Genomic DNA, 6,346 nt, shown 5'->3' on the forward strand with positions numbered 1-6,346 from the left:
CTAATCCTAACCAGATTATTTCTAATTCTCAAACTAGAACTGCATTTGTGATTAATAATGTATTAAAAATAAATACATATGTAATATGAAGATCTGTTACATGTATGAACTGAATTGCCTGGTGTGAGTGATTAAATAATTCACTCCACCACCACTTCTTCACCCTCCAAATGTGACCTTTTTCACTCCATGTAAGTGGAAAATATAAATTTTGTGTGCACAGAGACAAATTGGTGCACATGAGACTGAAAAGATGAGCAATCACAAAAGAACACAAAAATAATAAACTATAGGTTGAGTATTTCATGATCTGCCACAATATTCTGTTGCCGCAGATTAATTACTGTGCTTTATTAAATGTACTTTATACAAATAAGAGAAAAAAAACATACATTGAAGCTGTAAATATATCAATATTTCACTGTTTCTATTGGACTGGCTGCTTGCTGTGGTATTTTGATCAACAGACATGTGCTACACCTGTTAGCAAGAGTAAAAATTAGCCCATTTTTGTCACGCTCCTTGGTCTTCGACCCGGTTTTTGAGTTTGTTCTGGACTCCTACTCACTTCTTTGGATTTATGAAAAGTTTACAATCATGTTTTGTATTACCTAGTCTTGAGTTTTGTGTTCTCTAGTGCATCTGAGTTTTGTTATCTCTAGTTCCTGGTTCCTTTTTATTACATTAGTTCGCCTTCATGTCCAGTCTGTTCCTTGTCTCGTCTCTGTATCTTGTCATCTGTGTCTCCTGTTGTAGTCTGTCTGTTTTCCGTGTTTTGTTATCCTTTCTGTCTCCCCGGTCAGTCCCCTGTGTCTGTCTGGTCTCTCCCTGTCCTGTCTCTGTGGTTGTCTGGTTTGCCTGTCATGTCATGTTTATAGGTCTGTTGTCCTGGTCCCCGTCTTTCTCCCTTCCTGTTTCTGTAATCATCTATGTTTTATCCTTTTCTCACTCGTGTCTTCATGTCTGTTTATCTCCAACCGCCATATGAAGTTCACGTGTCTTAGTCCGGTCTCAGTGTGTGTTATTTCCTGTTTTGATTGTCTGTCTCCTGCATGTGCTGTTCAGATTTTGCTTCCCCTGTCTTATCAGTCAGATTCTGTTTAGCTGTCTTCCACAGGTGTGTCCACTCTGCCCTATTCTCCTCTTGTACATATAATGTGTGTGTGTGTGTGTGTGTTCTTTTGTTGTATTCTTCCTCATGGTGTGAGAGTTTTAGTCCGGCAGTCTTTTTATCTCTCAGTCTATTTGGCTTTCTTTTCTTTTTTTTTTTAAGTCTGTTACAATCCTTCTCAGTTACTGTTACTGTTTGTTTTCTCTGCCTTTTTGCCAGCATAAATAAAGCTGTGATTTTAAGTATGCTTCCATCTGTTGAGTCCTGCCTGCCACACACCCAACTCAAGACAATGTACCAAAATATTAAATTATTAATGTGCTAATTATTTAATTTGGGGAATAAATGTATTTGTCTGGTGAATACTAAGCAGTTTTGTTATTGTTAGTCCAATAAATTAATGCATTACATCACTTACATTTCTACCCAACATTTTAATGACGTCAACTTTCTCCATTTAAATCTTCTTCACTTAACTAAACCTACACTAAGTGTGTAATAAGGTAGAATAGCGAGGGTGCAGATTGAAGATGCTACCACTTGGAAAAAATAAGCTAGAAAAGATGTCTAAACAAGGAAACACAAGCTTCTTGTTTGATGTGCATAGAGCTAAGTGAGAGAAACATCACCCTGCTGTGTTCGCTGCCTGTTTACTTCAGCACGTTACCCCTTACGCCCACCCTACATGGACCCCCACACACATCGACCCATGGCCTGCGCACTTAAACAGAGCGAATGAGCGAAAGGCACACCTCATTAATCTTTCTGGCACTTTCCTCTCTAAGGCTGTCTATTTTACCAGTAAGTTTACTTTTACATGGAGGTGAAAGTGACAGATACTCAAACGGCGGCCTTAAAACGCGAAATGTCCAACGTCACCCACAAGTAATAACTTACACGGTTTGTAATTTACCCAGCGTTCTTTTTTTCTGAATGCTTCCATTTCCTCTGCATTGGACTTGTATCTTAAAATGGAATAAGGAATTCCAATATGTTTGGACACATAATCTATATTCTCTTGGCTTGGTAAGGAGTGAGGCTAGTCTCATGACATGCTTAAGAGAGTATATCCAAACTTTTCTTGATAAGTTTCATCGTCTAAAGACAGCCTCGGTGAAGTATGCTGACTCACCCACACCAAAAGGGTTCTGTCTGCAGACACAAACCAGGCAGGCTTAGACGTTCAAATATGTAAAAAGGTGCTTTCTGTAAAAGGAAAATGTTTAAGGAACTGGTGGTCACTCGACATTTAAGGTAATATGTTCACTCTGTTTCTTACCAATAGAATCCCTGCCCTTTATACATGTTAAGAGCCAGATTTCTTAACCTTTGTGTAGAACCAGGGTAGCTGTTTCCCCTCTTTCCTGCCTTTATAGAGAGCTAAGTTTTCCCTCTTTTTAAGCCACTTTGTTTCGGTTCCAACATAAATAATTTTGACTAGAGAGGAAGAAAGTATTTCTCAAATTGTCACACTGTTTCTTTAACGTTGCTTGCATTAAACTTACTTAAAGTTAAGCTTTGAACTAAGTTTTCCAAGTCAGATAACAAAAGTGACACCAGCACTGGCACAACAACAAACAAGAGGCTTGAATATTAAAAGGTGTCACTGCTCTGTCATTGTAATTAAAATCACACATGATGTAAAGACGTCTTATTCTCGACAAGCTCACTTTCACTCACACAAGCAAACACAATGACAGAAGTCAGGTGACAGTGAACTGAGGCATCAGACTTATAAACTGCAGCAGGGAATTTGAATGACAGTGGACCCTAAAGAACCCCAGAGGAGAGAGATGTGCCTGCCGTGTGCTGGAGTCAGCAAGCCCAATCCTGAAACCTTGAGCCCAGACAACTGGGGGAAAGGTGGAGCCGCTGGCCTGACTTCATCTACAGGCTGCTTGGATGGAGAATCCCTACCCAGAGAAAACAGCCTGTAGTATAATATGCAGCATCTCTGGCACAGATCTATTCCCAATAAATCATATTAGCACTAAGAGAGACCTCGAAGTTCTTTACCCATGAAAAGAATGATAAATGTAATGAAAAACAAAAACATCTTTGTTTAAAATAATACCTAAAAGAGGCTAACTACTCATTCCACGACTGTAATTGTTGCAGCACAGCATTAGCCTAACCTCCCTATTTGCAACCCTATTCAAATGTTAATTTTGGTTCATGCTGTTAATAGAGGAGGAACGTCATGCCAGAGAAAATCTCTTTTGTTTCAGGGTGTGGAAAGCAATTACCTGACCTGTGAACTCCCTTTGCATATGCAGTCTAAAAGACCATCACCACACCCATTCCCAGCTCATGATCCCAAATCTGCATGAATATGCATTTTTAGAAGAAATTCCAATTCACAGTAGAGAAAATTAATGTGTTTGAACTTTAACAGAACTACCTACCATTTTTTTTCTAATGCAAAAACTTAAGATACTGCTTAAATAACATTCTAGTTGAACTTGGGCTGAATTCCAAGAAGCATTTCGCCAAGACTGCTCGTATTTGTTTAAATTGACAGCAACTAGTGCAGCACCCAGTGTCACAGATGTCATTATGAGCTGACATTCTTGATAATGCACTACTTACTTTGATTCCTGCAATATGTCCGCCAGGTATGAAACGGATCAAATGAATAGTTCTTAAGACAAGCAAAGCACTTTGTAGTTTTTTAGGCAGATATCAGAGGATGCCAACTTTCTCAGAATTTCTGAAAATACTCTCAAACTGAGCCCAGGTCCTGCACTGTTGGTGACCTGCATGAGCCCACCTTTTCCATTATATTTACCCCAAATCAGCCCAGTTAAATTCCCTTCCATTTTGCTCATCTACTGCCAGCTCCACCTCAAACTGCTGGGCTCCAGTTTAATCACCTCTGTATGTGTGTGTGGAGGATGGTGGGGGTGGAGGCAAAAACCACACATTACATCATGTATTTACTTATCCAGGTTAGCTAGCGAGTGACATGGAGAGTGGAGCTGGGGGTGAAAGGTGAAGGATTCAGGAGTAAATGAGTCATGACCAAAACCAAAGGGTTGGATTCTGGGGACAAGGTTGCTTAAACACCAAAAGGCGCACAACACCGACACAAAGACTCTGGCGTATCTGCGGTTTGAGCGTAAGAGCGCTAAAACTTTTCACTTGAGCTTCATGTGATTGTTGCAGACAAATTTCTAAACTAATCCTCTGAGACTTCCCAGATGTACACATTTTAAACATAACCCCATAATGTTTCCCAGAATACAGAGTAAGCACTTTGAGATTATTTGCTATTAATGAGAACAATTAGGGGCTCAGGCTTTTGGTAGGATGCCAACTACTGTTTTAACATTTTTTCCTTCCTTGCAAGTGGAATTTGAGCTCTCCAAATTGCTTCCCTTTAGTAACAATGCAGTAAACACCCTCCAATCCTCTCTCAACCATCTGTGCATGGTCAACATCACCTCAGTAACTGCTCGTGACATGTGCTGAAGATTGGCCTTGTAGCGCATCCAACTGCTCCACCTTAGCGAGGTGGTGCAACTCAGAGAAACCGAGCAGATCCGGGGAGGGCAATCTGCAGACCGTTCCATTTAGTGTGAGCGTGGGATTTCTTTATTTCAGTGGGGGGATCCATCATTATGATGCAGTTGGTGGCTAACAGTGTGAAACAGAGTTTAAAAGAAAGAGGGACGGGATGAAAAAAGTAAAAGAAAGAAAAAAAAATTAGGTCAAAAGTAGAGATCAGTGGACGAGCTTCCACTCATTTGTCTGCTATGTCCCAGAAACCTTTCCCTGTCTGTTGGAGTGGCGGTGTCCCCGCGCGGGAAACATCAAGCACATTCCAAGAGTAGGCCCAATTACGGGCAGATGAGGGGCAGTTCTCTTTGTTTAAGAACAAAGCCAGAAGTGACACAACTGATCTTTAAAGGGAGCCATGGCTGGAGGGTTGTTGGGTGTGTGTGTGTGGGGGGGGGCATCAGTGGGTAGAGGAGGTGACCAGGTGGTTATAAATATCTATTTGGTCAGTTACTGGAAGGGAAAATGTGCAGTTTGTTTGTCATCCACTCATCCAGGTGGTGGGCCTGGTGGTTGCAAAACATCAAGACAGGGGGAGAGAGAGCAAGAGAGAGAGAGAGAAAGAGCAACCTGTTTAGACTAATTCTTATATGAAAGCCACATGTCATCCTCTAGTGTAAACCTGCAGTAAGAGAAAGCTCTTGGCAAGATCTGGTTGCATATTTAACCTGGTAATTATTCTGGTCATACACATTACCACAAAGGGAATTATCCTTGCACTTATGATTACGCGATGTTTGAGCAATTTTTTTAATGATTATTACCAATATGAGAATGCTCATGTGGAGTTGACTATAATTTGGGAGGGGGGGGGGGGGGGCAATTTTCCATAATGCAATGTATAAGTAAGCAACAAAAATAACAGAAAGAAGTAAAACACATTTATGGTTTTATAAGACAATGTGTCGTGGCTCAAATAGTCTTCATATGCTGCTTTTATATGTCTCTATTGCACTCGGGAAATCCACAGTTCCTCCGGAAGCTGATTCTGTGCGGATGCCCCCCCCTTTTACAACCACCTCTCAAGCCTATAGGGGTTGTTAATTTGATACTAAAAAGACAGCATTTGGGTGGAGTAACACTTTAATAACTCACATTGTGCAAGTAGTTGTTGATGGCCAGAAGAAAAGAGTGCAGAGGGGCGGGACGAGCTTAAAGTTTAATTCCCACTCTGCAGTAAATTAGAACACAGCAGGGTAATGTCTGTTTATTCCAAATACAGCTGCATGGGCCTCTCTCCTATCTCTCTCTGTCTCTCTCTCTCTCTCTCTCTCGCTCGCTTCTCTCCCCACAAACCGCACCACGGCCCCAGGATCACCTGGACCAGCAGTATACACACACAAGTATTGCTAAACAAAACACACATTGTGCAAACACGCGCACTCTGCCTAAATAAACAGGCACATGCATACATGCACGCATAGGCAGATACAAACTCACACTGCACTGATGCACTCTCATACAAACACACCAGTTAGCACTATAACAGATATATTATAATCCACGTTGGGAAGTAGCCAGCAGTCCAAATAGTTCAACTCCTTTTTCTTTTTTTTTTGCTGTTTTCATGTAGTTAACCACTGAAATGAAAAGCTATTGTGGGCCATAAAATTATTATTATTATTTTTTATTTTCTTTAGCATTAATTCTCTGATGTAATCTAACTGTCTTTGACAA

The sequence above is a fragment of the Mchenga conophoros genome, linkage group LG19 (genome assembly GCF_057382185.1).
Source record: "Mchenga conophoros isolate Kocher_MC1m ecotype Shallow Benthic linkage group LG19, M_conophoros_male_GT1.1, whole genome shotgun sequence".
NCBI classification, from domain to species: domain Eukaryota; kingdom Metazoa; phylum Chordata; class Actinopteri; order Cichliformes; family Cichlidae; genus Mchenga; species Mchenga conophoros.